Source organism: Triturus cristatus, chromosome 7, assembly GCF_964204655.1.
Source record: "Triturus cristatus chromosome 7, aTriCri1.1, whole genome shotgun sequence".
NCBI classification, from domain to species: Eukaryota; Metazoa; Chordata; class Amphibia; order Caudata; family Salamandridae; genus Triturus; species Triturus cristatus.
The window spans coordinates 1,326,136,747-1,326,149,397 of record NC_140590.1 but is presented as its reverse complement, the minus strand read 5'-3'; positions in this window follow the sequence as shown (position 1 = coordinate 1,326,149,397).

Here is a 12,651-nt window from a genome sequence, read left to right as displayed (position 1 = left end):
TGCTCCCGGCCCAGGAGGCATTCCCCCGGCTTTGTACAAGGAGAACCCAGTTTTTTGGGCATCAAAGCTAGCTCCCTTGTTCTCTTTCATCCTACAAAAGAACATTATTCCGCCCTTATGGAATGGATCTATCCTGGTGCCAATCTTCAAAGGAGGAAACAAGCAAGCCCCTGAGAACTACAGACTGGTTGCACTCATTGATAATGAAGCAAAGTATTTCGCCGGGATTTTGCTGAACTCACTACGGGCTTGGGCGGAGGAAAACCAAGTTATTCCGCCAAACCAAACTGGCTTTTTGAGAGATACAGGAACATCAGTCAACCTCATGTCACTGTCCTGTCTGATAGATCAGGCGGAATCAAGAAAAGGATCTCTTTATATGGGATTTATTGACTATAAAGCCGCATTCGACAATGTCAACAGGGCAAAGCTCTGGCAGAAACTCCACAGTCTGGGCATACCACATGACCTATTAAGAGCCATACAGATGCTGCACCAAGACACCTGGGTCAGGATTAAAATTGGGGACAGCTCGAGACTATCACGTAAAATAACAACATCTAGAGGTCTAAAACAAGGATGTGTCTTGGCCCCTACCCTTTTTAATCTTTTTCTATCAGATCTTCCTGAGGCACTTAATAAAATAAATTCCCATGCTCCTAAACTTGCAAGTTTCCGGCTGTCAAGCCTCTTATATGCAGACGATGTGGTCCTTTTAAGCAACACAAAAATAGGTCTGCAAAGATTAATGGATGAAACTGCTGAGTACTCTATACGGAACGAGCTTCAGATAAATAAGAAAAAAACAAAAATCTTGGCGGTGCGTCCTGGTAGGTCCCGGAAAACGGTTTGGTTTTTAAACATGGAGAGAATTGAAGAAGCACCATGTCAATAATATTTAGGTGTCTTTTTTAATAACAACGGCGGCTACAAAACTCAGTTAGAAGAGCAAAAAAAAAGGGAGTAGCACTCTCTTTTGCTCTCAGCTCCATCTATAAGAAACTGTTTGGATCAACATTTACCCCTATTCTGCAGACAGCCCAGGCGAAAGTTATTCCCACCCTATCATACGGAAGCGAGGTTCTAAAAGGGCGGGACAGCGGCAACTTAAATACAATTATTGCAAAAATCTTTAGAACAGTGCTTAAGCTTCCAAAAAACACCTCATCAGCACAGATCAGGCTTGAATTGGGCATCAGCAATCAATCTATGGCGAGACTAATGAGTTTTTTAATAAACTGCCACAAACTAAGGTCATCAAAAGTCGGAAGCCTGGCACAATATCTTTGGTCTAATATATCTACAAACCAATGGCATTCGGGGAACGCATACTGGGCCAAAGGCCTGGCAACTTTGAACTTAAAAGAAGCATGGGATTTGCAAATTAGCCAAGGCGAATTTAAAAGACTAGCAAAAATAAGTATGAAAAAACTCTCTGTAGTAGAGGATAAATCATGCCTCGCAAAAAGGTCACACGGTTGGCTAACTCTCAACACGTATTCCAATCTGTCTCCCCAGGGGGACCTAACTTTACCATTCTCTGCACATACTAAACTCTGTTTTTTTAAATTAAGACTGGGAGTGTCCAACCTGCTTTGTCACCTGCCGAAGTGGAAAAGAGACCAAACTCAGCAACAATGCCGCCTTTGGGGAAAACACAGGGAAGACATAATCCATATTCTTTGTCTATGTACAAGCCTGATGCAGGAAAGAAGGTCCCTCCTAAGGAAAATTTGGAACAAATTGGAAATTAGATCCTGCAGAGCCGCAGTTTTAGCAAGATTCAACTCACACAATCCTGAGCTAAATTATGCCTTAGTAAGGTTCATGGATCAGGCCGGCAAAAGAATAACGAAAGTGACAAAAAACTGTATACTTGATCAGAGACCTAGTTGGGATGCTGCCCCTGAGTGGTGAGGTTAAATGAACCTGAAATCAGCCCATGCCAAGACTTTTTAAAATCAACTTTATAGAAATTTATATTTGTTTTAGTAATATTGAATGGAGAATGGACTCCAAACCTGATAGGCTGTATTTTTTCTATGTTACTCAATGCACTTTACTGATTGAACTGAATGCCATTTTTAGAACCTATACAGTCTTATGGTAATATTGTAACTTTTTAACGTATTTAATCAAATCTTTCTTTGACACAAAATGTGCTGCTTATCTACTTGGACATCTCATAATGTAGTGGATTGCAAAGCAATAAAGTTTATTATTATTATTACATTATAACAAATTAAAAGGAGAGTGTTTATGTAAGTGTATGGATTCCACCCTTTCATCCAACCAACCATCCACCCATCCATCCATCCATCCATCATGCATCCTTCCATACTTTTATCCATCCATCCAACCATCCATCCATCCACCCACCCATCCATCCATCATGCATCCATCCACACTTTTATCCATCCATCCACCCATCCACCCTTCCATCATGCATCCATCCACACTTTTAGCCATCCATCCAGCCATCCATCCATCCATCCACCCATCCATCCATCCATCATGCCTCCAGCCACACTTTTATTCATCCATCCATCCACACACCCATCCATCATGATTCCATCCACACTTTTATCCATCCATCCATCCTTCCACACACCCATCCATCATACATACATCCACACTTCGGTATTCGCTATCTGCGAAAACTACAAACTTTTTGCTTGCCCGGCAAAGACAATAGTATTCAGTTCTCGACTTTAATAGAATTGGATTGCCTCTAAAGGTCAAATTATTCTCAAAACGGCTACGTTTGGTCATGAACTGAAAGCAATTAGTTCTGCAACTGTTTGAAAATGATAAATGTGCTAATGAAGATAAAAGCGAGTCACGCAGACGATTAACACCTTACCTGACACATTTATCAGAATTGCAGGCATAATATTTTCAGGGCCTTTAGTAGACGGCTATCAGAATAAGTCGCATAAATAGTTATGAACATTTACTGCTCAGCATTATTAACGTGGAGAAATACAGGATTGTCTGTGTTTTATTTAAAAGCAAAGACCTTTCCTTTAATAGTGTTAGGATTGTATTTTTATCTCAGTTTATGCACACAGGATTGGTCTTTGCTCTGGCGTGGAACTGCCCCTGAATTTTACCTGAATGGTGGAAGATGCAAGCATCACACCATTTGACTATAGACAGATGGATAACTGGGGACGTACTACACTAGTGCCCATATGGCACAGCGGGCGTTTGTGCCCCGTGTATAATATGGCCCCTAATGTTCTTTATTAGTTCATATAAAGGGAGGAGCGAGCTGGGACTCCAACACTGCACTGCCAGCTGTAATAAATGTATTTAAAAATACCTCTGTTGTTTCATTACGTACATGAACTCGGTTTCATACGAAAAACTAGCACCCAGAGCAGAACACAGGTTGACGTCACACAAGGAATAAAAGAATCAGGTCGAAATTTTGAGTTCCCATAGAAAGCACTGTGCCTCAAAAATGTAATTGGCAGCAAAAGAAACGTACACAGCTGAAAATAAAAAATGCACTTTAGAAATCAGATTATAAAGCCATTCTCATTTTATACACAGCGGACCAGACTATCCCGAACAGTAATGGTATTTATATAGCGCTTCGTACTGCTTTGGGTGGCGCCCAGGTGCCTTATTGAACGGGTAGCAAGCACACTCTGGGAAGTGCGTGGCTGGCTAAATACGCACCGATGTGGGATATTTATTATTGTCTTTTTGATAACATTTTTATTTCAGTAGGATAAAAGAGCAGTTCATACATGAAACAGAGCGAAACAAAGCACAAAACGACAAAAGGGATATTAATCTCATATACATTGAATACAATCACCTCCAATTGCCCCCCTCTCCCCACAGAGTTTGGTAATTTAAACTGTTGGTGCCATAATAGGCAGGACGGAATTAAACTTAAATCACTTAGGAATGTATTTGGGTTACATTACTCGCATTGGAAACACTTACCTATTCGGAGAAAATCGTCGAGGGAACGCGTACGGTGAACTTCACAAATCTACCAAGTTTACAAATTGTCAGCAGTATGCCTCTGAAAGACGTCCTTGAGGAGAGAAAAACAAAATTAGTTTATGTGCAACAGTTGCAAAGAGCGGGTTTGACACGCAGCCATTACTGGATTAAACTTACTGGATATGGCGGAGGTCTATGTGCAGGAACGTTGGACTCACGTCTGGGCAGCTGGACAATAGACTCAGAAATGGATGGAGACATGGTGGGGGACACCTTTTGTACCCCCCAATACGTTTTTCCCAATAGTCAAGGTAAGCATTTAAATAATGCAGGAATTTCTATTGCACTATGAATTGACAAAAACGAAACAAAAAAAACAAAAATTAGGAATAATAGAAAGGAAAGAATCAGCGTCGTGGGGACGGCCTGGTGGGGGTGGGGGCGGCAGTGGGGGCCAGGGGTTAGAGGCGGGATCACGCATTCGGCCAAAAGAATGAGAAAACTGTGGTAGGCCACAAAGAACGCGTTGTCAGGACGTGCAATTTCGTGGTCTGCGAAGTTATGTACTGGTCAATAGCAATCAACGCATTGACGTTGCATCAACGTGCGATGTTAAAGTTGACGATGTTGTGGACTTTGCGATGTAATAAACGCGTAGCAAATGCACGCGATGGAATGGTGCGCGATGTATCGACTTACATCCGAAGAGGGTGGTCAAGGAGAGGAGGAGCAAGAACCATGAGCTGTCTCAGTGGACTGGCGGTGACCCTCCCATTCCACAAAAAACGTGCACACAATGGGAGGAGAAGGTGCTTACCATACTGCATCCAGAGAGTCTCACAGGAGTAGCCGGGGGAGTGGAGGCTGGTAAGTACAAACAAATGACTACCGCCACTCTGCCATGTACTTGCATGCACAACTACAAAGCTACACCACCTAGGACAATTATCATCCATCTGCACGACACACTCACAAAAACATGGCTCACAGATCCAACATTCACCCACTCCCATTCACCCCAAACATAGCTACCAACATAACTATGGGGGCATGTGTACAGGCAGACAGCACTACAACTCCCACCAGGCCCACTGGCACACAGCATCAGCAAGATGGATCCCTCACCCCAACCCACCCAGAAGCATGTGTCAGCCATTACACAACCCACATCAAACTCACAGCTAGGTAGCCATCTTCCCTGGGAGGGTGTCTGGGGGTGGGAGGCCTGTACCACTACTCCCACCAGGTACCCTCTCCCACACCTGAGCAGGATGGAGCCCTCCCCCACCCCACCCAGGAGCAGTTGGAATCCATTGCAGTACACCCAATAACCTTACAGGTAGGTAGCCATCTTCCCTGGGAGTGTGTTTGGGGGTGGGAGGCCTGTACCACTACTCCCACCATGCCCCCTCTCCCACACCTGAGCAGGATGGAGCCCTCCCCCACCCAGGAGCATTTGGAAGCCATTGCAGTTCACCAAACAAACTTACAGGTAGGTAGCCAGTACGTGCACGCACCCATTGTAAAATAATCTAATGGTGCCATATGACAACACCAGCCTTCTCATTGCACAAAGAGGCATACCTACCCCATAGTCAAGCAGAGTGTGCACACAGGTAAGCTAAGGAAATTGTAACAGCTACCAAAGTGTGACACACCAATGTACAACTAGAAAAAAGTCAGGGCACAATCATGCACAGCAACAAGGATCATCCAAAAAATTACACTGCATGTGTGGTGGTAGAAATCAAGATATGCACATGACAGGACAAAGCGACGCAGGAGATGACAACGGCCAGTCCATGGCCAGATGTGACGTCTGCCAGGTCAGACAAATAAACAATGAGTTCTCAATAAAACACATGTTGTGCCAGGCCCTAGATGGCAACAAGTCCCTGTAAACCTCAATTGTGCCCGGGTCGCGTGGTATGCTTTGACACCTCACACCATGGACAAGTAATGCCTGTACCACTGCATCATGTCAGGAAGCACAGTACTGCACGTAGTCAACAATGTGATGATATGTCAATTGTGCAGTGTACAAAAAGTGAATGACACACAGCTAACACAAATCTTGCCGGGTGCACTGCAATGACCATTTCACATCTGACCCACAGGTGACCAAGAACTCACTGCAGAGGACAACACCACCAACCTGCAGAGCCAGTCTCCACCCCGGTACAAGGACTCTCGGATGTTGACTCCCAGGATTCCATGGATGATGAGCTCGAGGCCGGCCCATCTGGTGTGCCAGGGAGCAACAGTTCCCTGGACCCCATCGTCCCCCCCACCACATCTGGGCCAACAACAACTCCACAGCCGACCCCTGCTCTCATGGCCTGTGCGGCCACCACCACCATCACCACCTTCACCACCACCACCACCAGTGCTGCCTGCAACACCCACCCTGTCCCAGAGGAGGACCAGCACTCACCACCAACGGAGGAGGGCAGGGAGAGGATGCGGGTGCCCACAGTGGTGAGGCAACAGCTCCGTGGTAGCAGGGCAGGTGGGAGGGGCAGGGTCACCCAGGGACACCAGGAGGAACACATCACCAGAGTACCGGGTGCATACGAACAGGCCCAGGGACAAACGGGTCGGTCAGACCAACTGTTGCACGAGCTCATCCTGCTGATGAGGTCCATCAACACCCGCATGGGACAAATCGTGGACCTCTTGTGCCAGCAAGTGGTGGTACTGAGGGACAGGCATGTGCCACAGACAACACCTCCACCTCCCTCTGGTGGGCCACACGATGACAGTTCACCATTCTCACCTGCGCCCACAGATAGGGGTGAGTCCTCAGACCCCACTAGCCGAGCAGCAGGGCCCCCGCCAAACGACAAAGGGGCCGTCCAACAAGACTCTGGGAGTATCTGAAGGCCAAGCACCTGCCAGACGCCAGTCACGGAGCCAGCCATGATGGCAACCCTCTCCACCACTGCATTGACTTTTTGGACTGCCTTTCCCCACACTGCCTTGTGAATGGCATCTGTCTGTTGGACTGGGTCACCACAGTAATGTGGTGACTACTCAACTACCTCTTCTACCACAACTGTCAGCTCACTGCTCCACCCCAGCACCCAATGGAAATATACATCCCCCCTCTCATCTCACCATTGTAAATAAAATATCCTCACACACATGTTGGCGTGTCCGCTCCGTCTTTATTGCAGGATGTACAGTCTTCAACATGATCACAATGTACCAGGAGCATGGGCTGTATGTAGGCAAGGATAAGTTGAAGGCCCCTAGGGAAACACAACAGAACAACTGTCACTGGTCTGGGTGTGGCATCACAGACATCACACAACAACTACCATCGGGATAACCCAACATGCACATGTCACAATGGCCAACAAGTGTCAACATACACGTCCTGTAGATGTCCCCGAATGACATGTCCCAGAAACATTTCCAACCACCACTGAATCTAAAACTGGCTGATGCTACAATTCTCACATGTCCCTTCATGACAACAGCAATGTAATCGGACAGTGGGTATGTTGCACATTGGCACCCACCGTCAAGTGAAGTAGCGGATGATGAGCTGCTCACGCAGGTCAACACCTTCCTCATCTCCACTGTCCTCATCACTGGACACGGCTTGGGTTGCAGGCTGGGGCCTTGGGTCGTCACCATCATCCAGGATCAGGGGAATCTCCTTGCGAATGGCTAGGTTGTGGAGCATGCAGCACGCCACCACAATCTGACACACCTTCCCGGGCGAGTATGCCAGTGCACCTCCGGTCTTGTCCAGGCAGCGGAAACGTGACTTGAGCAGACCAAAAGTACGCTCCACCAAACGACGTGTCCTCCCATGGGCCTCATTGTAGCGGACTTCAGCCGGGGACCTGGGATTCCGCAGTGGGCTCAGCAACCAGGGACGGTTGGGATATGCAGAGTCACCTAGGTATGACAAACACAAATAGACATTGCAACCTCGCTGAGGCTGAGGGCAGCAGATCACACACACAGTATGCCACACCACTAGGCATACTCACCCACAATCCATGCACGCTTGGGAAGAAGATTAGCAATCAGCTGGGGCACTATGCTGTTCCGCAGGATGTAGGAGTCATGGTCCAAGCCTGGGAATTTGGCACACACCTGCGAGATGGTCATATGTGCCAGGCACACCACCTGCACATTGATGGAGTGGTAATGCTTGCGATTGCGGTATGTGTGCTCACTTGCCTATGGTGGCACAAGACCGACATGGGTGCAATCAATGGCCCCGCTATACTGATAGATGTAAGTACATGACACTGTGTCCCTGATTATTTCTCCCTCTTGTCTCCCATGCCTGCATCTCAAGGTACACCAGTGTAAGGCCGTGTGGAGGACCATTGCAGCAAAGGTGCGAGCCCTGGGGGTCTCACACCGACGGCGCACCCACTGCCACAATAGATGGGATGACATCAGCCGGCTGGCAAAGAATGTGTCGGAGATTACCTTGGGGCTACTTCCTCGACACTAGACGTCTGGCACGATGCAGTATGACACCACTAATGGGGCGCATATTGGTGGTGGCACAGCCTTAGCTGGATGCACGTTTGAAGGAGCATCAGCAGCAAGCCAGGGGTGAGCATTTGGGGAGTCTGACTTTTGCTGGGAGTGGCTGCATGTGTACAGAGCCTGTGCCAGCGCTGGCCTCTGTGATGTTGGTAGTGTGATGCTGTGGCATGTAAGTGACTGCTGGCCTGGGTGCCTGTGGCATGCATTTCCCCTACCTGTACTTACAAAGGTGATTTGGATGCTGTGCCTTCACATTACATTCTGAGTTGTGCTCTGCTGGTTTATTCTGCATTGGTGTAGTCTTGGGAATCCCATGGGAGGGAACGGCAGTGTGCCCAATCTGTGCGTACATCAATGCGTCCATTGCATGCACCCATATTGGGGAGGCCTACACATCTTACAGCAATGTGCAGCATTATATTGTCCCCAAGGTACGACATGGTGGGTGGCATTGGCTAATGTCCATTGTGGACTGTTATGTTGTAGTCTGGGTCTGTGTTGTCCCCTCCTGTTCCATCCAGTTCTGTCATTGGCAACAAGTAGTGTGCCCCCATCATGTCCCTAGGTGTGCTCAGAACTAGTTCTGAGTCTCTTTGAACAGAGCCACAAGCAGGGTGTTGTGCTGTGTGGTCATCACATGGCTCACTCATGCCTGAGTATCCTGTTTCCATGCACTGCTTGAGTCTATGTAGTAAGTTGGCACGATGTGATTGCACAGGGTGGTGTGCAACATGTAGATTTGGTCAACATTTGTCATGCATTGCTTGCATATGTTTGTTCTGTTGCTGCCACTGACCTGAACCTACATCACTCTCCCCCATGCAGCATCACCTGTGGTTACGGAGGGACAGGAGACGGACATCAGTGGGGGTGAAACTAGCCCCACAGCTGCCCAGGAGCCCAGTGACACAGATGTCACCAGCGCCTCAGAGGGGGACAGGAGTCTGCTGGAGGAGTCCTAGCCCGAGACGCAAAGCACCACATCATCCGATGCCAGCGGGGATACATCCATGTTGGAGGGCACAGGAAACAGGGACTCTGCATCGACTTCCACCACACAGCGGCCATTGCCCACCCTCCCAGCCACTTCCTCTGGTGCTGCCCGTGTCCACCTCAGTAAGAGGGGAAGAGTGTCCTTCCCCTATGGCACCTCTGCCCCTGTCCCCCCTGCTGCCATCAGTGCTGAGTCTGTGGAGCTTTTGCGCCAGCTGTGTGTAGGCCAGACAGCTCTCCTCAATGTCTTCATTGACCACAACAAGAAATTGGCCCAGGTGGTTGCTTTCATGGAGGGCATACATTCCGACATGGGTGGGCTGCACCGGACAGTCCAGGCTTTGTCATCAACAGTGACGTCTACCCTGCAACAGCACATAATCACAGTCCAGCTCCAGTCCCTTTGTCCATCCCCCGGGCAGTGGCCACATCTGATGATAGTGACCACGGTCCACATACATCAAAGTTACGATACAGCACACGGAGCACACAGCAGCAGCAACCCAAGCGGTCTCGAGCGCAGACACCATCCCCACAGAAGACCAAAGGCACCCCAGAGCGCAGGGAGAAAAGCCAGTCAGGCGACACCAGTGGACAATTAGCAAAGCAGCAGACCTCAGGCACACATGCCTCAGTGGCAACCCCATCCAAGGACTCTCCTGCTGTGGAAATTTAGCTTACAAACTGAACATTATCTGCGCCATCTTGCCTCTCCTCAGCGCCACGCACAGCGAATGCACGGCCGCCATTTTATGCACCCCACTCTCTCCCCACTCATTGTCAATCGCCAGCGCGGTCCCCTTGGCGCTGCGAGCATCCCCCGCGCGCTGGCCACCCCCGCTCTCTCATACAGGCCATAAACCCTCTCTTTCTGCGCGACCCTGCTACGGAACCACTTCCGACCGACAACCCATACATGGTCATGCCTCTCCTTTGATAACCCCCTTCCTCTGCGCCCCATTGTCTGAACTGGTCCCAGGCCATCACCTAGCCCTGCGGATGCAGTTTATTGCCCCTACTGTAAGGGAAACACCCCACATCAAAGGGATTACAGTAGATCAAAGCCCCTACTCCCTGAGACCCGACCGGTCACACACCCCCCAGGAATTGGCGGAATACCCTGCTGCGCAATAGCCATCTCCTACTGTGGGTGGGGTGGGAACTTCTACTGTATCTATGTGTGGGATCGGATCTGAACCGGGGCTTCAGGGGATATTCCCCCCGTACATCAAGGGAATCTCAAGAATGTACTATGTGTAATAAAGCAATAAACCAGTGTATAAGAGACCAGGTCTCAGAGATGCAGTTAGAGCACCTCGTGACGATACCTTGCTGTCTGATCTGATGTGTTCTGCTCCGACGGAATAAAACTTTGTTTCCTGCCTTCCAGTCTCCGGCGCCTGCCTCTTTTATTGGTAAATTATCGAGTGGTATGAGAGGCGATTACCGCCGGGCAAATACTTGAAAGGTTATCGACTGAAACTGCCGCTACCATTTAACAATTGGCGTCCCAAACGTGGGGCCCATCAGCGACACGTGGATCCAGTGGGAGAGGTCCCGACGACAGAGTGAACGACTGCAACGATCGGGAGAGCTCCTGCCCAATAGACCCTCGTCTGGCAGCCGATCATCCGAACTTCACTGGTTCCGAGCAGACCTCTCTCGAGTGATCTACGGTCCTGACTGGGAACCATCAGGAGTGCCGCGGCAAATACGGAGAGTAGAGGACGATCGGGCGCTGGAGGCGGAAGACGAGAAACTGTCCACGCGGTCCGGGTAAGGTCGTGATACACGACAAATTGAGAAATAATTGATTGATTGTTTGATGCTTTGGAAATACTAGTATTGCTCATTGATTGTTCTTTTTGAGATATTCGCTGTCTACAAACGGGGAGGAGTAGAAATACTCTCTCTCTCTCTCTCCCTTTGCAGATAGTGAAGGGTAGGTAACGCAGACTTTTGTCCCCGTTGAAACCCGTCGTGCCTATCTTTATCTCCCCATTGATTGATTGTCCGAACATTGATTGTTTTGAAGAATAGTGCTTTTTGAGATATTCTCTGTTTGCAAATAACGTAGAATAGGAATATTCTGTCTAGTCTTTGCAAATAGTGAAGGGTAGGTAACGCAGACTTTTGTCCCCGTTGAAACCCGTCGTGCCTATCTTTATCTCCCCATTGATTGATTGATTGATTGTCCGAACACTAGTTGTTCGATATTGGTTCTTTGGAGGTATTCTCTGCTTACAAATAACGAAGAATAGAGATATTCTGTCTAGTCTTTGCAAGCAGTGAAAAGATAGGTAGTGCTGACTTTTGTCCCCGTTGAAACCCGTCATGCCTATCTTCTCCCCACTGATTGGTAGTTGGTTCTGCCCGGACCGCTTATTAGAGGTGAACCACCCGGCTCCACTGGAAGGCACCCCTAATAAGGACATGTTCACTAAATATGGACTAGTCGCCGTAGCTTATAGCAAGCTGTGGCATAAATATACCAAGAAGGACCCCGAAAGTCAATGGCCACTGATGGGATCCTTCGACGACCATAAGATAGAAGCGCTAGAAATAGCTCTGCGTAGCAACAAGACGACGCCTACTATGCTTGACAGTATCGGCATGTGGCGCAAAGAAGCGACGCAACGGAAAAAGAGGGAAGAAGTAAAAGCAGAAAAGGAATTACGAAAGGCAGCTCACCTTGCCGCTAGAAAGTTAGAAGAAGACATAAAGGAGAGAAGGGAAACTAAACTAAGACAGGAGCCCGAAACCTCAGGCCAGTACGCTGTTAGGACCCCTTCTTTGCTCTACCCTGAGTTGTCCTCCAAGCAGCGAACGAATGACGAGTTACTGTTAGGTCCCCCGATCATTTACATGCCCCCTCCGTATGCACCCTCCCAATCAATAGTGCAACACCCACAACCCCCGAACACGAGCGAAAGCAGTACAGGGGCCTCGGCCCTCACGGCCTCCGTGCCGGCTGAGCCTCTTGTGCCAAACCCAACGTCGACTACAACGCTAGACGACCATGAGATAGGAAAGAAAGAGTCCACCAGAATGAATCGATTAACTAAGGATGAACGAGCAGGAATTGACAAGATAGTAGGGACGCTGGTGGAACGAAAAGAAAGTGAGGAGTATATAACAGACGTGTATAACTCGTACGCCGACAGCCGCAGACGACAC